This window comes from Callithrix jacchus, chromosome 14 (genome assembly GCF_049354715.1).
Source record: "Callithrix jacchus isolate 240 chromosome 14, calJac240_pri, whole genome shotgun sequence".
Lineage (NCBI taxonomy): Eukaryota > Metazoa > Chordata > Mammalia > Primates > Cebidae > Callithrix > Callithrix jacchus.
In genome coordinates, this window is record NC_133515.1 from 71,893,495 (window position 1) to 71,918,684 (window position 25,190).

General features: G+C 52.8%; 1 long non-coding RNA gene across 1 annotated transcript; it reads right to left on the bottom strand.

The window, feature by feature from the left end:
* Window positions 1-5,696: 5,696 nt before the first annotated feature.
* Window positions 5,697-20,465, bottom strand: LOC103787991 (uncharacterized). Its single transcript, XR_613787.5, has 4 exons — window positions 20,396-20,465; window positions 12,514-12,565; window positions 9,648-9,759; window positions 5,697-5,938 (listed from the first exon to the last, which is right to left on the bottom strand). It is a non-coding gene; the product is annotated as an uncharacterized LOC103787991 (long non-coding RNA).
* Between the last annotated feature and the right edge of the window lie 4,725 nt (window positions 20,466-25,190).

Here is a 25,190-nt window from a genome sequence, read left to right on the forward strand (position 1 = left end):
CAGCACTTGGGAGGCCAAGGAGCGCGGATCACAAGGTTAGGAGTTTGAGACCAGCCTGACCAACATAGTGAAACCGTCTCTACTAAAAATACAAAAATTAGCTGGGTGTGGTGGCGGGTCTGGGAGACTGAGGCAAGAAAATTTCTTGAACCCAAGAGACAGAGGTTGCAGTGAGTGAGACCCTGTTTCAAAAAAGAAAGAAAGAAAGAGAATGCATGGGTGGGGGAGGGCAGTGGGGAGGGCAGTAGGGAGGACCAAAGAGAAGGTGGGGAAGAAGGAAAGGCCTCTGCAGAGGAGACCAGGCCCGCCTCCAGCTTGACTCCATGTTTGCTCTGGTCACCTTATCTTCAAGGTTTAACCTCGGACTAGGTGAGCTTCAGATTGTAACTCAGTCCTAAAATCCCACAATTCTTAAGAAAGAACAGAAGGGTCATGGCACATCTAACTTCTGGATTCATGCCTAGAAGACGGGTTTCAGCCACTGGTCAGAGGCTGGCATTCTCATTAGTAGGCAGGTGTTCTAATTTGGTGGGGGTGTCTCCAAGAGGACGCTCCCGCTTCCCTCTCAGATCCTTGCCCCTGCTGGGGCAGAGCACCGGCAGAGTGGCCCAGTGCTCTTAGCACCTTGCAGCCAGGAGCACTACCCCTGTGCATCCCCCACCCCACAACTGTATTTGCTTGTGCTGCTCCTTTCGAAAGCCTGATCTCTGATGTCCCTTGGGTCTCTGAGGTCTGTGTGAGCCAGGTTGGCTGCTCAGGGCATGAAAGGGGCCCCAGATGGACTTCTGCCCCTTCTTTCAGAGGTTTGATTGTGGGTGACGGGAGCAGCTTCGGTGACTGGGCTGATGCCTGCAAATCTTTCTTCCTGGATTCCACCCCAGCTCCCTTCAGCCCAGACGTGTAGGGCACCTTCCAAGATGGTGTGGGATTTAGAAGGCAGTTTGGGCCTCTGACCCCAAAGGCTCCTTGTGCATGGGGGCATGTTCCATGCAGCACAGCTAATAAGCTGTGCCCACACATGTGCGGACAAGCATCGAAGTCAGGAGTGCAGGCTGAGGGGAGAGTGGCTCGGGAAGCCTTCTGGAGGGGTGGGGTCCCTATGGCTTCTGAGTCCACCCACATTGAAGCAGGGGTGCTCAGAGGCCAGTCTCTCTCAGCACCCAGAGGCACGGGGAGTGACACCTGTGAGCCTTCCCCCGCCACCATGGTGGGGGGGTCACTGAAGTGCAGGTCTGGCCACCTCATGACACTGGAGCATCTGTCTGCCCAGAATGCTTTAGGGACTCGCAGAGACCCACCTTTCTGCTCCCTCCATGCCCTTCCATCGCTGCTTCTCCTACCCCCACCGGAGGCTCCTCTCCCCTCTGCCCCTGGGAGTCAGCTCACTCAGGGTCCCTGCTGTGTCCACTGCCCTCCCTCCCCGTGAAGCTTTGATGCGCTCCCTGCATCTGACAACTGATAATGGGCCGGACTGTCTGTGGTCAACTCATCACCACCATCCCTTTCCAAGGTCGTCTCTGTGGCTCTGAGAGAATCTTGGAACTACAATTCCCAGAACACCCTGCTTCTGGAGCTACATCTTGTTCTGGCTTGGTATTTGGCAGGTGGAAGAGAAGGAAAAGTCATTATTAAATCTAAATCAGATGAAGAGCTTTCTATAAAATGCACACCAGACTTTGAAGACTTTCTAAAAAAAAGTGTTAAGTATCTAATTAATAATTTTTATATTAATCCCATATTGGAATGATAACCTTTTCTGATATATTGGGTTAATAAAATATAATAAAACTCATTTTGTCTTTTTTGGTACTTTTAAATGTGACTGCTGAAAAATTCTGAAGTACATAAGTAGTTCACGTTAGAAATCTACTAAACAGAGCTGATTTAAAGTATGCTTGGGGGCCGGGTGCAGTGTCTCATGCCTATAATCCCAGCACTTTGGGAGGCCAAGGTAGATGGATCACTTGAGGTCAGGAGTTCGAGACCAGCCTGGCCAACATGGTGAAACCCTGTCTCTACTAATAATACAAAATTTAGCCAGGCATGGTGGCTGAGTCATGAGAATCTCTTGAACCTGGTAGGCAGAGGTTGCAGTGAGTCAAGATTGTGCCCTTGCGCTCCAGCCTGGGTGCCAGAGTGAAACTGTGTCTCAATAATAATAATAACAACAACAACTACATAAAAAAATAAAGTGTGCTTGGGGATAGAAGAGGCACACACAAAGCCCTTCATAGCCACATGAGACAATAAATAGTATTACATGTTGAATGGAGATTACTGCCACATGAGCGTGGTGCAGACATTGAGAGTTAAGAGCTCAAGGGATAAAAGGAGGTCCCTGAGGGCTCCAGGTAGAGAAGAAAGGATGTGAAGGTAGGATGGAACCCACTTTGGAGTGGGGATGTGGACAGGGAGGACATGGATGGTGCAAGGGTATGGAGGCCATGCCAGGCAATGGATTCCACGGGCTAAGAGACGAATAACTCATGCCTGGCAAGATGCAAAGGCCACATGGTCTCAAGCAGGTGGGAAGAAATGGGTTATCAACTCCCCTGTGTCTACAGTCACAGCTCTATTCATTCTACCCATTGGTGCAAAGTGTTGGGTTAGGGAGGCAGACAGAAAAAGTACCGTCTGTGTGCTGGGAACATGGGCGTCATCTCCTAGGGTGCCTAGATCACAATGCACACTAAAACCCAAGCCCAATCAGCTCTTCCAGCTCTGTCTAGAATGTGGCTCCTTGAGAAGCCATGTTTTCTAGGAGTGCTGGGGCCAAGGATCTAGGCCCCATGGGGCAGGGTGCTCTCCCTGGTCCCAACCCCAAGGGCCCTGCCTCCTTGCCCCAGCCTTGTCCCAAGCCATTTCCTGGTGGTTGTAGACTTGAGTCAGGGGAGAAGTCACAGGAGGAAAAATGTTTTCCCTTCTGAGCTGAACTCACTCCATCTGTACATTATGGAGTATGGTGGAGAGGTTGTGGGGAAATAGGAAGCGGCCGCTTGAGAGTGCTTGTGCTTGCATTTTGCAGAATTTCTGGCATGGTTGTCCCTGGTCAGCTTTGAATCTGAGAAAAGCTGGGGCCTCTATGGCCGTGGCCTGGTCCTGTGGGACGGGCCTCCTGGAGCCAGGTGATCTGGAAATGAGTCCATATTGGATGTTGAGTCATTTTGGGAAGGGCTAGCTGTGGTTTTCAGGCCCCGATAAAAGGCTGCCCAGATATTAGACCAAGAGGAGCCCAGGGCCTGCCAGGCCAGAGCAGGTGCCAGAGCAGGCTGTGCTGCAGCCCAGAAAAAACTCTGATTCTAAAACCCTGACTCTAAAAGTGCTTTGCCTCCAAGGGTCTGCTTGTTGAGGGACTTTTGAAAACAGGAGAGCTTTTCCACCATTGCCTCAGGGGCCTGCGGCCTTGCTTACAAAAAGAGTTAGGCAGCAGCACAATACATCCTTCCTAAGCACCTATCTTCTACCCAACCCAGAAGCAGGCACAATGCGGGGAACCAGGGGAGGAGCCGAGGTGCTTTAAGGCTCAGGGTAGAAAGAGCCTTCAGAGGCCACGGAGACCAAAACGCCTTTGGAAGTAAATATTCCTGCAGCCACATCCCTGGCTATTAGATGTGGTCTTTGTTCTCTCAGAACAAACAGTTTAACAAAACCGAAGACATAAGCGGTGTTTGGGGGACCGGCAGGGGGTGTGCAGCCAGGAGTGAAAGCACCAGGGGGTCCTGAGCCCAGGATGACCAGGGTGAGAGGGTGACCCGTGCGTGGGACTGCTGGTGTGAAATGGTTAAATAATAATCATAAAAAGACAGCAGGAGGAGGAAGAGGAAGGGGAGGGAGAGGGGAAGGGGAAGGGGAAGGACGAGATGATTAGAGAGGCAGCAAGTTCCTCAACCCCCACATCGCTGCTGCCTAAAATCCCACCATTACATTTTCATTTTGGGGGATTAAGTTTTGTGTTCTCTATTTTTGTCTTTCAAAATGAAGCTTTCCTTGCTGAGAGAACATGTGAGGGCCCAAATAGGAATAAGAGGCTGAAAATCCAATAGCAGGCAGATACAAGAGGAAGGAAGACAAACTCCACCAATGTCACAATTTTGCCGGAGATTACCCAGGTCGGCCAGCTGCTGGCCATGTCAACAGACAGGCTGTGGAAGTGCAGAGCAGGCAGGGAAATCGCTTTGGCCTAGGGGGTCAGAGGAGGCTTCATAATCTGTATGTGTCTTTACCTCCATCGATCTCAGGAAAACCCTGCCATTTCCCTTTGTTTCTCTAAAGTTCAGCCCTCCAAACAAATCTCCAACATCTAAAGAGAAGCAAGGTCACTCTGACGCGATGGGTTCCTGTTGGCTTATACAGTTTCTTCTTTCCAAAGAGCCTGCTGGAGAAAAGCCCTTGAGATTTCACAGCGAAATTGTGAAGATCCTGGGCTCTGGAGCCAGGCCCCACCCGCTGCATCTATGACCTTGACCTCCATCTCTCTGAAGCCCAGTTTCCTTATTTGTACAATGGAACCAGTGAGAGTACAGTCATGCCTTGGTGTCTGTGGGGGATTGGTTCTAGGACCCTCACTCCCCTGAGGATACCAAAACGTGAGGGTACCCAAGTCCCTGATATAAAATGGTGTAGTATTTGCATATAACCCACACACACCCTCCCTGTGTTTTAGGTCATCTCTAGACCACTTCTAGCTCATGCAATGTAAATGCTATATACGTAGCATAGTTGCTGTCCTAAATAAAGACTGCATTTCCCAGCCTACCTGGCAATTGGCAGGGCCATGTGATTAGGTTCCGGCCAAAGTGACATTAAAGGGAGGAGAATTCCCTTCTTTGCTTCCTCTGGCTCACTGGACTCTGGAGCCTATACACACAGGATAATGACAAGGAGGAAAAGTCTTTTCATGTTTATCACAGATGCCACCATCTTTTTTCTTTCTCAAATAGGGTATTATCAATCCATGGTTTGTTGAATCCACAGGTGCAGAGCCCACAGGTGTAGTGGCCTGACTGTACTTATTTCATAGGATTGTCATGACAGCTAAACTATAAAATGCACTTGAAGTACTTAGAATGCCAGGGACTGGGTGTGGTGGTTCACACCTGTCATCCCAACATTTTGGAAGGCTGAGGTAGGAGGATCAATTGAGTCCAGAAGTTCAAGACCAGACTGGGCAACATAGCGAGATCTCATCCCTACAAAAAAATTTTTAAATTAGCCAGGTGTGCTGGTACACACCTGTGGTCTCAGCTACCCAGGAGGCTGAGATGGGAGGATCGTTTGAGGCAGGAGGTCAAGGCTGCAGTGAGCCGTGATCATACCACTGCCCTCCAGCCTGGGCAACAGAGCAAGACCCTGTCTTGGAAAAAAAAAAAAAAAAAAGCACCCTCGGCATTATGCTTGATAAATGTTGTTATGATAATCACTGATTTTCTCCAACTAGCCAAAGAATTCCTTGTCTACTGAACCAGAATGATCTTCACATAGTTCTTCCATTAATTCGATACTTACTTTCTGGGCACCTCCTGTGAGAGGGAGGCTTTTCTGTCCTCAAGGAATGTACAACCCAAGTAGGAATGGTGAGACATCATCTCAAAGAACTACAACATGGTACAGGGGACGGGAACGTGTGTTGAACCTACAACGCTCCTGTATCAGTTAGGATTAGATCTGGCTACAAGCAAACTGAAAAGCCAACAGGATGGTGTTTTAAACAAGGTGAGTTTTTCTTCTTCTGTAAACAAGCTCAAGGGGCAAACAGTCATGGGCTGGTGTCATGGCTCAACCCTCGCTAAGGATCCAGACTGTTCTCAACATGTGGCTTCTACTCCAGGACCCAGGATGGCACTTGAGCTCCAGCCTTGCTGTCCTCATCTTCATCCTTGCCATCATCTTCATTACAGCCACACTTCCAGAGCTTGTGCCAGGAACCCTTCTACTCACTCTGCAAATATGAATTCATGTAATCCTCACAGAATATCTACTATTATGTAGATATTCTTTTTATTCCCATTTTACTGCAAAGGAAACTGGTACAAAAGATTAGGTAACTTGTCCAAAGTCACACAACTCATAGGTGGCAGGCCCAGGATTTGAACTCTGCCAGCTTGGCTCCAAAGTCCAGCGAGCTGGAGGAAGCACAGAAGGACATTCTTCTAACTTTAATGTCACTTTGGCCAGAACCTAATCACATGGCCCTGCCAACTGCCAGGGAGGCTGGGAAATGCAGTCTTTATTTAGGACAGCAAAATCCTGGAGTTCTATTACTGAGAAAGATGGGGAGGGCGGGGGTGGTGGCTCACACCTGTAATCCCAGCACTTTGGGAGGCCAAGGCTGTTGGAGCACCTGAGGTCAGGAATTCAAGACCAGCCTGGCCAACATGGTAAAAAGCTGTCTCTACTAAAAAATACAAAAATTAGCCAGCTGTGGTGGTGTGTGCCTATAATCCCAGCTACTCAGGAGGCTGAGGCAGGAGAATTGCTTGAACCTGGGAGGCAGAGGTTGCAGTGAGTCGATATTGTGCCATTGCACTCCAGCCTGGGCAACAGAGTGAGACTCCATTTGAAAAAAGGAAAAGAAAAGAAAAGAAAAGGAAGGAAGGAAGGAAAAAGAAAGGAAAGAAAGAAATACATCCTAGGGACCAATCTGCAGTCTCTGGCATGGACCCCTTAAATGTACCCTTTCACCCAAAGTGAGACACGCTCAGCAATAATTCTGGGTAACATGAACCCTCCCTTTGCCCCTGCTAGAGAGGCTAGTAAGGCCTGAACTGGGACAAAGGAGGAGATTTCGTCTTTCCATGTCAGACTGTGGTATATACCCTTGAATGCCATAAGCAACGGATTCTAGCCAAGTCTGCAAGGCCACAGTCTACAGAGAGAATAATTAAATGAATGTTCAGAGAGCGAACCTACCCAAGCAATATTTCCAGATGCCAGTGCCAGGGTTTCCTGAGGTGCTGTGCATTCCTGCCTCTGGACACTGTAGGGCCCACTCGTATACTTGTGATAAGAATTCCCTTGTTTGGGCTGGGTGTGGTGTCTCATGCTTCTAGTCCCAGCACTTTGGGAGGCCAAGGTGGGAGGATTGCTTGAGATCAGCCTAGGCAAGATAGACCCTGTCTCTAAAAGAAAAAGTAAACTCCTCTCGTTTGATCCAATGGGTTTTGAACATTGTCCAATTGCCATCAAAGAATCCTAACTTCACAACCAGGCAGATATGGTTCAGATTGCTACTGGTGTCCAGGAAAATGCTTGAGGTAAGGAGGAAAGAGAGAGATTGATGTGGCCCAGGGGAGCCTTCGGAAGGATCAGCAGAGGCTTCATAATCTGGGGTGTTATTGCTGACACATTCAGTGCTGACCACAAGCTGGATGCTGTCCCAAGTGCCTTACACGTAGCCTCACTTAACCTTCACACTATCCAATGAGGCAGGTGCTGCTACCATTGTCTTCCTTTTACAGATGAGTAAACCTAAGTACAGAAGGTTTACAAAACTTTCTCAAAAGGTCGAATCTAGAGGAAAGTGAACTGGGTCTTGTACTAGTTGATCTGGCTGTAGATTCCATGCTCTTAACCACCCTCTGGGTTTGAGCATTTGGTGTCCGCGTCTTAAATGAAGGGCAGGAGTGTGGTAGGCAGAGACAGGACTCCATGCCAAGCAGGAGGCACGAGAAAGCCACACCATGGAGTCAGTAAGCACAGGGCCGTCTTTGGGGGATGGTATGAAATCTGGAACAGCTGCAACACACAGGTTCGCAGGAGCAAAAGGGGGCCACCATGCTGGAGAGCAGGGTTGGGAGCTGATTCAAGGAGTGGTCTGTGAATCTGGATAACGAGTTTGGTCCTTACTTTGGAGCCAGTGGGGAGCCCTCCAGAGTTTTTTTTTGAGATGGAGTCTCTGTTGCCCAGGCTGGAGTGCAGAGGCACAATCTCGGCTCACTGCAACCTCCGCCTCCCGGGTTCAAGTGATTCTCCTGCCTCAGCCTCCTGAATAGCTGAGATCACAGGTGTGTGCCACCACGCTGAGCTAATTTTTGTATTTTTAGTAGAGTAGGGTTTCACCATGTTGGTCAGGCTGGTCTCTAACTCCTGACCTCATGATCTGCCCACCTCTGCCTCCCAAAGTTTGATTATAGGCGTGAGCCACTACATCCCACCCCCTCAAGGGTTTTTAAGTTGGGAAGAAACACACTCCGGGCCTGGCTTTGGGACAATCTCTCAGGACGTTTGGTTACACTTCAGGAAGGGGACAGAAAATCAGGAGGCTCCTGCAACAAATGACCCGGGACTTTGAGGTGCCTGTGAGACACCTTGGTGAAGAATCTTAGAAACACGGGAAAGAAGTCAGGACTCAGATGCAGCTCTGAAGTTATACACATGGTGTGACCGCTGAGGCTGCGGCCACACATGACACCCCCGGGAGAGGGACCCTTGACCAGATGTGGTGGGAGCAACAGAGCGAGCAGCCAGGAGACAGGAAACAGTCTGCTTGGTGGTCCAAGGATCGCCAGGAACGCGCATGCCCGGAAGACCAGAGCAGGCTTTCTAGGAGGACGGCAGGAGCCTCGGTGCCAAGCATGGCAGGGGAGGAGGGCAGGGGGTGGCTAAGGCTGTGACTTCTGTTGGGGGCCAGGTCCTGTCAGATCTCCCACAACCTTCCTGTTGCCCTGTCGATGGCTCAGTGCTGGGGATCTGCAGAGTCACACAGTTGAGGTGGAAAATGGCCCCGGGGACTGCAGCAATTCGCTGCTCACAAACAGATTCCAACTTGTCCATTAAAGTGCCTCATTCCAGCCCCAACACCAGGCCCGTTCACACCTCGGGTGAGGAGTCAGGCCAGCCCTGATGATTAGCACATGGGTCTGGCTCTGTGGGGAGTGGCCTTCCCTCCTCAAGGAAGCCACTCAGCCTTCAGAGCAGGGTCACACTGTCCGCACTGCTTCCAGAGAGAGGCAAGGCCTGGCGACAGTCTGTCTGCCCCAGCCTGCCCTGGACTCCACGGGGCAGGCACCATCCCCCCCTGGAGAGAGTCATGTAGAGCTGGTAACAGAGGGCAAGAAGAAGACTTCGCTGTCCAGCCCCAGCCCTGCCATTTAAAAACCGGGTGACCTCAGGCAAGCCCCTCAGCCTGAAATTGTTTCCTCTTTTGTAGAAGGGACAATAACTCCCGTCTGGGGAGGGTGTTGTGACAGTTACATGAAACACGCATGTGAAGCGTTAAGCTCTGTGCTGGGGGTGTGGCACTCAATAAACCAGCGTGATGGTTGTTACTGACTGTCCCTGAAGTCTGGCCTTCTCCAAAGCATGAGAGGCACAGGGGACTCTACTGAGGGGGAGGTCACAGGACAAGACCTCCAACAGAACCAGTTGCCTCTCTCCTCTTCTAGCCTCTCTCTTTACCCTCCCCTCCTCTTTTCTGAAGAGGGATGGGCCCTCTGTCCCTCCTTCCCCTCCTCCAAGCTCAGCTGAAGCAGGAGAGTCCCCTTCATTCCTCAAGGCCCCCAGCCAGCGACTTGGAAAACCTTCCAGAGGTCTCCAGGAAATGGGGCAGGGTGAGGACCCAGCCCAGGAGGCTGCCTCAGGCAGGGGCAGGGCGGGGCAGGACCAGCGGGCCAGTGAGGAAAAGGCAGAGGACAGGTATATGCTCTCACCTCCCTGAGACACTGGCATAGGGGCTGACGGGCAACCCACAGTGTCCTCCCAGGTATTTGGTGTGTAATCCTTTTCTCAGCTCCTCTCCCTCACCAGGTCATCTTTAGGCATCTGTATAAATGTGGAAGCAGTTGACCAATTTTGAAGCAATGCAGAATTCTTCACACTCTTGCTTAATTTTCACCTCCGTGGGCTGCCGACCCCCCACGCCCTCAGCTCAGCCCTGGCTGCACTCACAGCACTGCAGTTATTTTCTTTGCTGCTGCTTCTTTCTTTTAAAATTGGGACTGGAGCCAGGAGGGAGAAACAGACTGGAGATCTGACTGTGCCCCTTGGGGCTCCTTCCCTCCACCCTCTTTGCTGGAATCTGCAGGATTATGCGTACTGAGCAGCTGAAGGAAGGCACTTCCCGGTGGAAGACATCACCCTCTTGCCTCCCAGGCCCTCAGCCCTATCACCAGTGTGAGGGAAACACTGGGGGTGGAAGATGCACCCCAAAGTAGCAGCTGAGGCAGACAGAAGCCACATGCATTCCAGTGCCTCCATCTCCTGCAGTTACACACACACACACACCCTGTGACAAACGTCATTAGCCTAGGTAGTGACTGCCAAAATCACTCATCAGCCACCACTGAGATCCAGGTGGGGCAAGAGAGGAGGGGTGCGATGGGTGGAGCTTGTAATTGGCAGCAGACTGAGTTCCTGCCTAAGAAGGTGGTTTTTGTTGTTGTTGTTATTGTTTTGTTTTGAGATAGGGTCTTGCTCTGTCATCCAGGCTAGAGTGCAGTGGCATGATCTTGTCTCACTGCAGCCTCCACCTCCTGGGTTCAAGCAATTTTCGCGCCTCAATCTCCTGAGTAGCTGGGACTGCAGGTGTGCGCCACCATGCCCAGCTAATTTTGCATTTTTAGTAGACACGGCGTTTCACCATGCTGACCAGGCTAGTCTCAAACTCCTGACCTCAGGTGATACGCCCACCTCGCCCTCCCAAAGTGTTGAGATTACAGGCGTGAACCACTGTGCTCAGCCTAAGAAGTTTTTATAGTGTACAACTAAGGAGGGAGACAAGATTGGCAGATGAGAGTCGTTTAGAAACAGAATAAGATGTAGGATTTTAGGCTGGGCATGGTGGCTCACGCCTGTAATCCAAGCACTTTGGAGGCCAAGGCGGGCGGATCACCTGAGGCCAGGAGTTCAAGACCAGCCTGACCAACATGGTGAAACCCCATCTTTAAAAAAAAAAAAAAAAAAAAAAAGATGTAGAATTTTAAAATCTGAGGTTCTGAACAGACACTGGGGTCTACTTGAGGGTGGAGGTGGGAGGAGGGAGAGGAGCGGAAAAGTCTAACTATGTATTGGGCCAATACCTGGGTGATGACCACTGTGACACAAGTCCACCTATGTAAACACCTTCACATGTACCCCCGAATCTAAAAGTTTTGAAAAAACAAACCTGATGTTCTGGAAACAAGTCCTATTGGTATTCACAGGGACACAGACGGGAGCCCTTGTGTTCTGGAAGGGCTTCGAGCCAGGCAGGCCTGCTTGGTGTCCATGGGGGGCAGGGAACACAGCTCAGACAGGGAGGCAGAGTGGCTGTTCCCCAAGCGCCTGTCATGAGACTGTGTCTCAACACAGTGGCTTAAGTGTGACCAGCTGTGGCCTGAGTAGGCCAGCTCCCCTCAGCGCTTCTTGGGGTTTGGCGCTGGGGGAGGCTGTGGCTTGGGTTTTGTTTTTCCCATGAGCACCTCTGGCCACCGAGCATAAAGCTGAAGCCACCCCATCCTCGGCTGACCCCATAGCTCTTTATCTGCCGCTCCAGCTCCAGCTTCTTCTCTAGTTATTTCTAAGCTTGTCCTTTTCTCTCACTGGGCAGGGGCCCCTCTCCGAGTCCACTATGGCCCTCATGTTACCGAAGTGACTGAGCCAGTGTGTAACAAATTCTCAGAATGGATCTTTGCAACTCCTGGTGTTTGTTCTGTTTGCTTTGATTGGGAGTTCTGGGGAGTGGAGTGGCAGAAAGCTGTTGGCTTTTGTTCTCCAGCTCCCGACCATAATCCTCAGTGGGGTCCGGGGCCCTGGGGCCTCTAGCCCCATTCCTAGTACGGGAGAAGCTTAGACTTCAAGGAGGGTGTAAGCAAACACCTCACTTATCTACCCTCAAACCTCCCATGGAGGTAGAGGCCCAGAACCCTAGAGGGATGGGGTCTGAATGTGGAATAGGTGATGTGAGCTCCCCCATTTCGTGGCTGGAGGGAGGAGGGTAGATCATTGAGATCTGCAGTAGGGGAAGGTGGTCTGGCAGATACTGAATTTTATGGTCAATGTAGAAGAAGCCTCACCTCAAGGGACTCCAGAGGGCTTAGGGGTTTAAAGAGCTTGGGGGCCCCCCAACACCCCCCTTTCCATCCACATCATCGACACAAAGGGCAACCAAGGGCTTGCTCCTGACACACTTAACCGACCTCTCCAGGGTGGAGGCCAGAGCCCCTGGAACCATTCCCAGACCCACCCTGGCCAGCGTGGCCCCATACCACAAGCCTGCCAGGGCATGGGAGGAAACCAAGAACGTGCCACCCAAGATAAAGGTTTCCGTCTGATTTTGTGGTTCAGCTGAAGCCATGTTCTTAATTGTCCAAATAAACAGTTTTCAGCCTAGAGGCCAGGACACGCCAAAACATGCCACTTCCTTTTCCAGCACCAACTGGGTGCTACCAGCACTAACTCGTCTTCTAAGTCACGGCCAGCACTAAGGAGTGCCCAGTGGGCCATGGCAGCCTATAAGAAGGGCTGACTCCCAGGGCTGGGCAGCGGCTCTTCGCTAACCTGGGGGTGGGAGACCTAGACTGCAGCTGCACCACTTACCCGCTGGTGACCTTGCTCAAACTGCTCTTTCCCTGGACAGTGGTCTCTGCACCTGTAAAATCAGAGAAAGGCACTGGGACAATCAATGCTTTTTAAACTGTGGCCTCTTCAGCATCAGCATCATTTGAGAACTTGCTAGAAAGACAAATTCTAGGCTGGGCATGGTGGCTCATACCTATAATCCCAACAATTTGGAAGGCCCACGCAGGAGAACCACTTGGGGCCAGGAGTTTGGGACCAGCCTGGGCAACAGAGCGAGACCCCATCTGTTCAAAAAAAAAAAGTTTTAAAAAATTAGCTGGGTGTGATGGTGCACACCTGTGGTCCCATCTACTCAGGAGGCTGAGGTGGGAGGATCACTTGAACCCAGGAGTTCAAGGCTGCAGTGAGCTATGATTGCACCACTGCACTCCAGCCTGGGTGACAGAATAAAATCCCCATCTCTAAAATGAAATGAAAGGAAAGGAAATACAAATTCTCAGCTTCTCCCATTGAATCAGAACCTCTCAGGCAGGGCCCATGTTTTTGCAAGCCTTGATACCAGCCAGAGTCAGGAGATCCATACCTTTCTGTCCAGCTCAAATGCGAATGAGCCTTATCTCTTTACCCATGAGAACTATTTATTTCACAGGTAATGTTGTACCCTTAAAAGAAGTATCAGCCCTTCCTTGAGAAAGTTTGACAGCTCACCCCTGTATTTGATTGCAGTCAGCTCTAACGTTAGCCTCAAGAGAGCTCTGGCCTTGCACCTAGTGTGCTCTGAAATCTGCCCTCGGCTCAGGACTCCAGTTTCTGGGCATGGCCTGGGATATAACAGCCCAGAGGGGCCAGTCCAGGCAGCTCCCAGTGGCTATAACAACGTGGCAGAAGTGGCCTCCAGACAGATCGCCAGGAGAGCCCCCACCAGATTCCTGAAGAGCCACAGAGCTGAAAGGAGGACCACGCTGACTCCAGAGATTATCGGGGCCAAAGAACCAAAATAGATTTTCTTGTGCCAGCTTTCTCTAAAAAAAAAAAAAAGAAAGAAGTTCCAAGGAGAACATCCCCTGTATAGGACACCAGCTGTGAGTATATGATTCTGAACTTCTAAATGCAAGCAAGGCTGCAGGTCCCATGCAGAGACTTAGGACACATCCCTTCCTCGCTTAGATCCAAATCTCGGATCCATCCACAGCAACATTCTCAGACATCTGAGTGTCCCAGCATGGTGGCCCAGCCTCAGCAACTGGTCTTCAGTCCCTTTGTTTCTGGGAAACACCACCTCTGGAATTGGCACAGGCCAGCTCATACACTGCAGACTCTGAGACTGCAGGGCAGGCCCAGGTCAGGGAGGCCGAGACACCCAAAGACCCAGTGGGGAGAGAGGGCCGATGGGAATTTGGGCAGGAGCGGACACGCCTGGGACCATCATGGCCCACTGGGCCCCGCTTGGCCCGTCCAGCACAGGGTTATTCAGCAGGGCTGCTCCCTGGTAGGGATGAAGAGGGGTCTGTAAAGCCAGCCCCTTGGTCCAAGCAGTGCCACCCTCCTCCCAGGGCCTGGTCGCTTAAACCCTAGGGCTCATTTCCACTGAAACCTGCTTCCCCCCAATCCCCAGTGCCTGCCTGAATGAGAAAGCACAGGAGTTCCCAGCAGTCAGGAAGAGGCAAATTTCGAGGAGTGGAGCAGGGGGAGGGCCCAGCAAACACACCTGTCACCAGGAAAGAAGGGCTCAGACCAAAACTCATTTCCACCTAAGAGCCTGTGGGTCTGTTTTGGGAAAGCTGACTAATCCTGTAATCCTGCCCACCAGGCAGTTTTTCTGCCTGGCTTCCAAGTGGTAGAGGGAGAGAGCCCAGGGCGACTGTCCTGCTGAGGAATGTATTCTCTTAAAGGGGAAAAACCACCTTTGCTAGGTGTGGTTTGTTCCACAGAGCCCTGGTTTAGAAGCTGTCTGCTGTTGTGCCTTGAAGGTGATACCTGTGCCTGGCAGCGGCCAGCCCCCAGTGCAGGTGACAGGGACGGGGCCATGGCAGAGGCGGCCCTGCCTTCTCAGTGGGCAGCAGGACCACCATGCCACCTCCCTCCCACCTCACAGCCCAGATCATCGGCTGGAGACCAGCCACTCAGCCTCCCCAGGAGGCTCTGCCTCTGCTGACCTACTGCAAGGGACCCTGGATCTTCACAGAATCCCAGGAAGCCGTGCCCTGGATGCTGTCTGTCCCTGGGCGGGGTCCTGTGGCTGCTCTGCCAGTGGGCAATAGGAATGAGCACTGACAGGAAATAGATGCCAGTGTTTTCATTCAGACAGCTGAGATGGGAAGTGAGGGGCAGCCTCAGCACCGTGCAGAACCTGTTCGGAGCAGAGACCCTCAAGGCAGCTGCCGGGCGCCAGTGCAGATGCATGCTCACCGGCGCACACTGGAGAGCACGCACATGCTCCCCTGTCCCACAGTGACTTCCACTCGCCAAGCCAGCCACATATACTCAATGACAAATGAAGACCAGAGCCCCTCCAAGTCACAAAGTCACCAAGTTCCAGGAAAGTGGTGTGCAGGCTAGGTTTGCCCCTCTCCTCACGTTGCCTCTGTTTGAAACGATCACTTCAGAGACCTGTTCTCCTGGTGGGGTAGAGGGGAGGAGGTTAACATGAAAATATGTATTTTTAAAATCACACTTAAGAAGGAAGGAATCCTGGCCAAGTGAGGGGGCTCATGTCTGTAATCCAAGCACTTTGGGAAGCCAAGGCAGGCAGATGACCTGAAGTCAAGAGATCAAGACCATCCTGGCCAACATGGTGAAACCCTGTCTCTACTAAAATACAAAAATTAGCTAGGCGTGGTGGCAGACGCTTGTAATCCCAGCTACTCAGGGGCTGAGGCAGGAGAATCACTTGAACCCAGGAGGCAGAGGTTGTGGTGAACTTAGATGACACCACTGCACTCCAGCCTGGATGACAGAGCGAAACTCTGTCCCAAAAAAAAGGGAGAAATCCTTTTCAGATCATGTAGACAAAAGAGGATGATAGTCTTATGATCAAATCTCAACACCACCACTCAGGGAGACTGGCTGAGGGGAAAGCCCCTGGTTCCCTCCAGTTCTGTATCTTCAGGTGAGAGGTGGGAGAGGGAAGGAAACTCTTAGGGTGATTTTCTTGGTACACTCACAGTGTACCAAGAAAAAGGGCAGCTTTTTCCTGTGACTCTCTGGAGTCCTCTTTAACACCTCTCAGCTCATCTGTCCCCAGACCTCATGCAGCCCCTTAGCAGGACCGGACAGCCAGATGGCAACATACACATACTGTCTCTTTAAGAGAGTGGCCTGAGAGTTTGTTTACCAGGGGATTTGTTTGGGTCTCAGTGGGAGGAAAGGAAGAAGATAAAAGCGGCTGGGACACTAGAAAGAAAAAAGAAAAAGCCAGAATGCAGAGAAAGCAAGATGAGAAAAGCACATCCAGAGGGAGAATTTATTTTTGCAGTGAGGGTTCCAGTCCCCCGGGGACTGTTTCCACAGAGCCAGCTAACCACCAAATGCGTAGGTCGGGTCAGACACAATTCCCTGAGTGGGTCCGACAGCAGCTGCCCTGGGCTGTGCTGAAAGCGCACTGCAGAGTTCGGGCAGAGCCAGCACTGGGTGGAGGTTGTTGGATTGGAGGCTTCCTCCTGTCTCCCCCACAAGGAGAGGGTTGGACTGAGTTTGGAGGGAAGACAAGGTGAGGGGCAGCCTATCAGAGCCCAGTGACAAACCTGGCACATAGGGACTGTGGGTCAAAAGTTCTCAGCCTGGGCTCCGAGTATGGGCATCAGGGCACCCAGGAACCCTGGAATTGTTTGCCCTTCCATGGGGTGGGCCCTTGTGCAGAGATCAGTAGGATTCCTGGGAGGGAATCCACAACTTTCACAGCTTCACAAAGGGTGTTCGGGACCAGCGGGAAGAGTCTGGTTGAGGCTGGGCCTGAATCAATCCCCTGAGCGCAAGGTGGGCCACTGGACCTCAGTGCTTTAGGTGTGCTGGTGCATCTGTTTCTCCAAAAGCTGGGAGCCATTGTGGGTGACCAGGCAGAGAAATGACACCAGGAGAGCTGTCACTCCAGAGGCCGTGACTCGAGGGGCAAGGCCGGGAAAGAGAGAGGTTTGGGGGTTGCTTTGCTACAGTCCAGAGCCCAAAGAGGGTGCTGTTGACACTGGGTGAGTTTGCAGTACAGAGAGCCCCGAAGGCTTGTCCCTAATCTCTGATGAGACTGTTCTTGGTACCAAGCAAGCTCGTCCACAAACAGGTCAGCCACAGCACACACATGTGCTCACTTGCACACGTATACACGTGTGTACACAGCATTCCTTTTCCCTGCCCAGCCCACCCTGGACAGCAGGGTCACTGCAGAGCTGGACCTGCCCATACTGGCTCTTTGAGGCTGCATCTCTGCCAAGAGGACAGTGGAGGGCGGCGGGTCACACTGAGGACACTGTCTAGCTTGACCTCGGGCAGGCAGAGGCAAACCAGGCCCTTCTCAGGCGACAGCTGGGCCCCTGTGTTTTTAGAGCTGGATCCAGCGATATTCCTTTATGTCATGTTCTGAGGATTTGAGGAGCAACCTGTATATTGGCCTATCCATGCTGCTCCAAGCTCCACAGCACGGGCTCCAGAGCATCTCCTGCAGGTGGGCTGAAGGAGGAGAGCAGATGGGACAGCGATCAGGGCCTCCCAGAATGCTGGACTGGGTATTCACATCGCTGTCAGTCTTCACACTGCCCACTCCTCTGGAGTAAGGTACCACTGTCCTCACTGTCACATGTCACCAGAGGGGCTCTCTACTTAGAGAAAAAATGCAATCTGTGCAATCAGACCCCACACACCAGGAAACTGGCTGATTACACTTGCCTCAAAGACGAAGTGAATGACAGCAGCCTGTATTCACGTTTGCTTTCTCCTGGGGAAGCCCAGGGCAGTTGTTAGACTTTGCACTTCTCAGGGACTGGGGCACACACCCGAGAGCACCCCTTTGGCACCGAGCAAGTGCTTTGTTTGCACAGTGCTTGTTGGGTAAAAGGATGGATGGACCACATCCAAGCCTCTGACCAGTTCTTCCTTTTCGGGGTCTCTATCCCAACCAGGACAGAGGGGTAAGTAGAGCAGACAGGGACCTTGAGTGGTTTCCCACCCAAAGGAGAAGGAGAGGAAGAAGGAAGAGTAAAACATCGATTCATCAAATCAAAATCCCAACGGCCCAGAAACCTCTCAATGGGGCCAAGCCAGGATTGAAGCAAAGTGTCCATTTGCTCAAAACCGCCTGAGGCGCCCCGCTTTCAGGGTGCCCCTGTCAAGCCTCTGCTTGCTAAATAAACCAGCCTTTGTGTGTGTGTGTGTGTGTGTGTGTGTGTGTGTGTGTGTGTCCAGGACAAGCAGAATGGGCTGGGGGAGGGGAGGAAGATCCGTTTGTCAAAATAGACCTCCTGAATGCTTTTAAGGGCCTGCAGTTGGGTGAGTAAATATTTTCCCTTTCAGATGAAAGGTGCAATCATCGCCGTTTTTTAATTACTTTAATTAGAAAAGATTGCCTTAATCTTTTACTTATCTGTACTATTGTGGGAACTGCCAGAAAATGAAGTGCAGGGAAAACAGGTGGAGTTTGACCTTTGCTCTAAGCATCTTGAATTTCTTCTAGGCTGGTAATTAAGAAGAATCAGGGGAAGTTCCTCGCAGAATCTAGGAAACGCAAACACACAGGATCATAGATACAAGGGCACTCTCCCTTGTACTCCTGCTCTCTCTCGCGCGCACACACACACACACGCACACATACGCACACAGGCGCACTCTGATGCACATGTGTGCACATGAGTGGAAGGAAAACTGGACCCTGATATGGCAAACCAGAAAGTCCCAACTTGAAGGGCTGAGTTTCTGCTCCCAGCCCTGAGAGGTGGCTTAATGAGTTTCCCAGGGTGGCCTAAAATGATTAATTAAGCAGACAGCTCCCCACCCCCTCCCCAAACAACGGAAACCAAGTAACGGTCTGTTTAGGGAGGGAGAAGCGGGGCCCCCCTGAACACACACACACACTCCAGGGGCGGTTGGGGACATGGTGTAAGAGCCGGGAGCCCCAGATAAGGGACGATAGCAACGGCCTGTAACGGCCATCAAGGCTCGCCCTGGCTGGCAGGGCTGGGCCCAGGGAATGGCCTCCCTCTGCTCCTGGCCCTGACCTCCCTGTGTCTGGCCACTGCCCACACTCAAGGGGACCCTTGGCAGGATGGCAAAACAGGCATTATCTCTGGCCTCCCTCCCTCTCGGGGCACCCTACTTGTTCCCATTTCTATTATGCATCATTTTCTGGGCTCATTGTTGAACACTGGGAGAGATTCTGGAGGCTGCCTGGGTGTCGACCCACAGACATGGGGCACAAACATCAGGGAAAGAGGAAAAGAGGGTAGAGAGGGCCCCTCTGGGGCTTCCAGAATCACCTGTGTCAGGGTACCTGCTCTGTCTTTCCAGCCATCAGGGCCCCCAGAGCCCAGCAGTGAACAGTCACTGTTAGAACAAAGAGGTCCTGAGCTGAGCATGCCCAGTGCTGAGGCTGCCGCAGTGAGCAGCGCTCTCAGGCGCACAGGCCTGCCTGGGGCAGTCAGCTCTGAGGCAGTCCTGGAATCCGGGCAACTCCTGGACACAAACGTGCTTTGGGAGCTTCCTCCCAGGGGGTCTGCTTTTCAGGGGCACCTCCACTTCCTGCCTCTGTAACCCGGACCAGCTGCTCCCCATGGAAGCTTCCCTCAGGAGGTGCCCCAAGGATGCCACTGGGTGCTGAACATGGGTCCTCTTTGCACAGACAAAGGCATGGCTTCCTTTCAAATCAGTTATGTCCGCTGGAGACAGACAAGGACAGGGGCACAGCTGGGGTTTTGGCGGCTGCCCTGGGTCTTGTAAACAGGCCTTGTGGAGGGCACAGGGGCTCCGATGCAGGCCCAGGCCCAGCCAGCCTGGAGGGGAGGTAGGAGGTGAAGGTGGGAGCAGGCAGGGCGCCAACAGTGTTTGCCTTTCTAAAGCGCTCCGGGTGCTCAGGCTGGATTTCCAGCCTGGTGTTTGCAGCCTGGGCAGCCACTCCTCAGTCACGTCCTCCGCCTGTCCACGTGCCTCTCTCGACAGGTGCCCGCCGGTATGCGTGTGTTCGGCCTGTGTGTCTGACCCCACCTGTGGGTGTGGGTCTCTCTGTGTCTGTGCCTGGCCTTCCTAGAAAAATGAATCTCACCTCCAGTTTGTGTGAGCCTTTCTACCTAAAACATTTGCTAAAATAAACCTGCTGAAAAAGCTTGCACAATGATTTTTTTTTCTGTCCCTGGCATGGGCACGAACACCAGCGGGTCTCCATGGTCAATTTAGGAAGCTTGGGAAAACATTGCTTGTAATTAAAAGTCTAGAAGGGCCTCAATTAAGGCAGTGTTCGCCCTGCCGGGCCCCGTTCCCAAAGCCCACTCGGCAGCATTCCTCTGTTGGCTGGAAAAGGCCTTTGATTTGAACCAAATGTTCAGCAGCCACACTGGACCGGGCCCTGGCACTGCTGTGCTGCTCGCTGCTCAGGGCACAGGCCAGCCTCTGCCCCAGGGCCTGCCACAGGAGACTTTGGGCTTTGTCCCTCCCTCCTGACTTCCCAGCCCTTCTGTGATCTGAGCTCTGACTTCTGGAGGGGCAGACCTCCCTGAAAGATGGGGGCGCCGAGGCCACCCCAGCACCCCTCCCCACCCAGGGAGGTAGAGCTCACACTAAGAATTAGAAGCCACAAGTCACCAAGGATGAGGCAGCAACGGTCAGTGTTGTAAGGAGGTAGGGTTCAGGGTGCAACACGCAATAGCCCAGTACCCCTTCTTACTCCACAGAGGCCACCTCCATCTGAGCAGAGGCCTGGACTTACCTACAGCCACTTCAGAGGGCTCCAGACCCCAGAGAATATAGGACCTGGCAGGAAGGGGTCAGGAAATAGCATGAGCCTCTGACCTCTTTAATCCCTAGGGATTAAAGATACACAGCTCAGCTAACTGGGACGGGGCCCAGGGTGCCACGTTTGCCCCCCTCCTGCTGGTGAGGGTGAGGCAGCCAATGACACAAACAGGGGGGCAGAGGGCACTACTTCCTCCCTGGAGCAAAGGCTCAGGCGCTCAGCTCGGTGGGCGGGAAAAAGAAGTGCTGAGTCAGCTCAGGTCCACGCAGCTCTTCCTTCCCAGGACAGGCACACGCTCACACACCCCCACCCCCCGCTTGCACACACGCTGGATTTACAACCACACTTGCTGCCTTTCACAGATGTGTACCCATGTTCTCAGGGTACACTCTCTCTTTCCTTCCCCCCCTCACCCCCCAGTCCTCAGTATCCCAGGTCACAGCCACCCACACAAACACATTCCTCCACCCATTGCACTGGCACCCATTCACAGTCACAGCCATGGCTACAACCAGACACGTCGATTTCATAACAAGGATTTGCAGGCCCCACGAAGGACTCTGTGGTCTCCAGCAGCTCTGGCCCCTCTCAGTGAGGAAGGAGCTCCAACGAAGGCAGAGGGTCCAGGGTGTGATGCCAGGACCAGGCCCTGGGCCCCATGGGAGTGGGGTGGAGAGTGCTCAGACATCTTAGGAGGGCGGCCGAGGTGTCCATCCCTGCAGGCCTCACCCCTGCAGCAGGGGAATGGCAGGCGAAGGGTTACAGGCTAACTAGAAAAAACAATTACTAACGGGAAAGGCAGCACATTCCAGCCCTGCTTAGCAGAGCCGCCAGGGCCGTGGGTGGTTCTTGGATTATGCATTTCCTTGAAAACAAAAAGGAGAGTTCAGGGCAGTTCAGCTGTGCCCTGAATCTCACTCCGAGGCCTTTGTCCCCGGCCCCTTCACAGCCCGCGTGCCTACACACACGCACACAGCCCCACTGGCCCGGCCACATGTCCACTGGGAAACGGAGAGCATGAATACCCCCTAAAGCCTGCAAGAAAAGCAGGGGCAGATGACAGAAGAATTGAAGAAGCGTGGGGAGCAGGGAAGGGAGTTGGGATCTCGGAACCCCTGTTGTCTGGAAATCTCCCTTCCTCGGGTGAGGCTGGGAATGTTGGCTCATCCCCTCACCAGCACTGCATGGGGCCCCCACGCTGTGTCAGGCAGTCCCAGGCCTGGGGTTCCCCTTGAAGGCTTGGAAGACCGGGTTCCCCTATTTCCCCCGAGGGGTGCCTTCTACCCATCTGTCTCAGACCCCACACTGTCTTTCCTCAAAAATCTGGTCTCCTGATAGACTCTGATTACCATATTTATACGGAGGAGCTCGAGGCTGATAAGCCTCAAGGGAGACCCTCCCAGGTTGCTTTACTTTTTTTTTTTTTCACCCATGACACAGCCTCAGGAGGTTTTGAGGACATGTGCCCCTTATTTACTTTTTAACCAGGACAGAGATGTTGGTTGGTGCCTTCCTGTGGAGAACAGGAGGGGACAGCCATCTTGCCATAAACACAGAACAGAATCTCATGGCCTCTGAGTCTGAACAGGTGTGTCCTATGCAACTCTGTCCCATACCCAGCTATGCCCTCTAGCACGGGCTCCTCTGAACCCTGCCAAGGCCCCTGTGAGTAGGCAAGGGAAGCATTATAGCCCCATCACAAATGGGGAAACTGAGGTTTGGAGAGGGATAAAAATTGCTCAAGCCGCTGGCTCAGGCTGCCTCCTGCTTAGAGTTCCCTCCCTCTCCTCAGTGCTCTGAATGACTGCCTCGCTCCCATCTTTCAGGTCTCAGCTTAAACACTGACCCTCCAAGAAGCTCTGTGGCAACCTATCTGCAACAGTCCACCCCTTCTAGCCTCCCTGTTGTCTCCCCTCCAGCACATGTTGATTTGTGGGGAAGGGGGGTGAGATTGCACTCTCTCACCCAGGCTGGAGTGCAGTGGCGTGATCATGGCTCATTGCATCCTCGGCCTCATGGGCTCAGGTGATCCTCCCACCTCAGCCTCCTGAGTGTCTGGAACTACATGCGTGTGCCACCACACTCAGCTAATTTTTGTTGTTACTGTAGACATGGAGTCTTGCTTTGAGGTCCAGGCTGGTTTTGAACTCCTGGCCTCAAGTGATCCTCCTACCTCGGCCTCCTAAATTGCTGGGATTAAAGGCAGGAGAACACAGTAGGCACTCAATAAATATTTGTGGACTCTATAAAGAACTGAATGGCTCTGTGGCTGTGGTAGGCAGAGCCAGGCCTGGAATCCTTGAAGCCTTGGCCTCCACTCAGATGCGTGGCTGCTCTTGTCCATCAAACTCCCTCCAAGACAAAGGAAAGGGGATGCTCAGAGGCTTTCTCCATTCCAGCCCTGGGCTATACCCCAAAAAGCCTAAACTTAAAAAAAACCAGATTCCACAGTTGAGCTGCATGTGGATTATGCAAGGACCACATGCCCGGTAGACAGGGTGTGCCAGAGGCTTATACCTGATGGGACCTCAAGAGAGGGCCAGGGGGCCGGCCAATGCATGCCATGTAGACATATTCACTCACTCCATTCCGTGGACATTTTCCAGGTGCTGAGCATGGTTCTCAGATCCAGTGCCTGCCTCAGAGTCTGCATAGGCTTTTTAGGAGAGAGTCAAGAAACAATGCTGGTGATGCCATAAACGCGGAGCAGAATCTCACATCCAGCATAGGATGAGATGATCTGGAGCGTCAGGAACAACTGCACTGAGAGATCAGAAGGGGTCTGAGAGAGGGGCTGACCCAAACAAGCCTGCCAGGCATAGGGAACCGCACGTGAAAGGAGGAAGGACGAGCCTAGCAGGCCTGGGACATGCCAGCAGTTCACTAGGCCTGAATAGAAAGCTCCAGCATGGGGAGAGGCCAGAGAAGGGGCTGGAAAAGGGATGGGCCCAGGTCACAGGGGGCAAAGTCTGCTGGCCCAGGAAGCCAGGGTTTCATAGGGTCGATAGTAGGGAGCCTGCCAGGGCTTTAAAGAGGGGAGAGACATGAGCAGCTTAGCATTTTAGAAAGTTCACTCGACTGAAATGTGCAGGAAGCACAAACCAAAGCACAAAGACAAAACAAGTTCAGAGGATGTGGCTGTCACCCAGGTGAGCAGAGAGAGCCTGGACCTGGGGTTGGGGGGATGGAGATGAGGGGACAGATGTAAGAAATATTTAGGAGAGGTGAGAGAGACTTGCGATGAGCTGGCATGGGGGAAGAAGGGCCAGGCTGGCGTTAAGGATGAATTCCAGGATTCTGGACGCCTCGGCTGAGTGGAGGGTGGTGGTGGGAATCCAGGCAGAGGCTGGTGTGCTGGCCTTGGCCATGTGTCTGGCTGGCTGTTAGGAATGTGGGTCTGGAGAGGGAGGTGCTGGGCTGGAGCCCTGGAGAAGTTGGAACCCAGACGTCAGTGCTGCCTGGGAAGAGGATGAGGCGGGGAACTGGAGTGCAGTGAGCATAGTGGACAGTGCCTTCCCTCTCTACTAAGCCAAACCTTAGCATGCTTCAAGATCCACTCACCCCATCCCAGCCCACACCTGTGTGGGAGAGCATTCAGCAAAGACTGTCGGGAAGAGGGGTGCTTGCAACAAGGAGGACAGTAGATTAGGATGGCAGAGGGCCTTGGATGTGGGGAGCAAGGATGCAGAGGCAGGACTGCGGGCAGCGGACACATTTCAGAACTTAAGGGGCCTCCCTAGTCTGGGCCCAGTGTCCACTCAGTGGCCCATGGGGAGTCCTGGGAGCAAGGGCTGGATGCTGGGAATGACCATTCCTTCTTGGGACGAACACCAGCCTACTCCAGCACAGTGACCAGATGCCATGGGGACACTCGAAACCCCCACAGGAGCTGTTACCCCAGGGCCTGCCCAGCCTGACCCTGGGAGGCGCCTCTCCAGCCTCTTGTTTCTTTCCACAGTGGGCTCTCCAGGGGCTGAGTGCTGAGGTGCAGGAAGAAGCACAACTCCAGAAGCAGGAACCCTGAGCTGGGTGGCGTTTGCCACTCCCTTTCCTTTCCTTGGTGTTGAAGAGTGAATTTCACCTCCCTTCTCATTTTCCTGTTTGTATTTTGTAGGACACACCACCTTGTCCAGCCGCAGTGGCCACAGTCCTCAGGCATCTGTCACCTGCTCTTAACCCTTCTTTCTGAGGATCCCAGTAGTGGTCAGGAGAGGCCCTTGGGATGCCCCTTTGCATCCAAGACCCCAATACATTCCCACCTTTTTCCTGGTCTCCACACTCTAGCTCAGGCCTCTGAGAATTCCCAAGAATTCCCAAAGAAGGGCCAGGGACAGGGCTATAAGTTCTCTATAAGACCAGCAGATGCAGCTGGTTGATGCCCCTTGACTCTGCTGGTGGCAGGGACATTGCTGGTGGCCAGCAGCTGGTGTTCCGCTCTGTCCCATGGGGCTGTGCCCAGCCAGCCTCAGATACCAGCAGATGGCCCCATCCCCTCTGGGATGCCCTGTCCCACTCATCTGGACCCCGTTTCTGATATTGTCTCCTTATCTCCCTCCTCAGATTGGACAGCCCCTGTGGACCTGGGGTGCAGAGAGTGACCCAAGCCTCTGGCCATTGAGACTGCCCATCCAGGTGGAAATCACCACCTTAATTACCACGCCCCCTGGCTGCTGGAGGAGTCTCACAACACACAACCTGCATAATATGCCAGCAGCCACGTTGGGGAGGCCCCTGGGAAAAATGCCCATGCTCCCCCAGCCATTCTTGG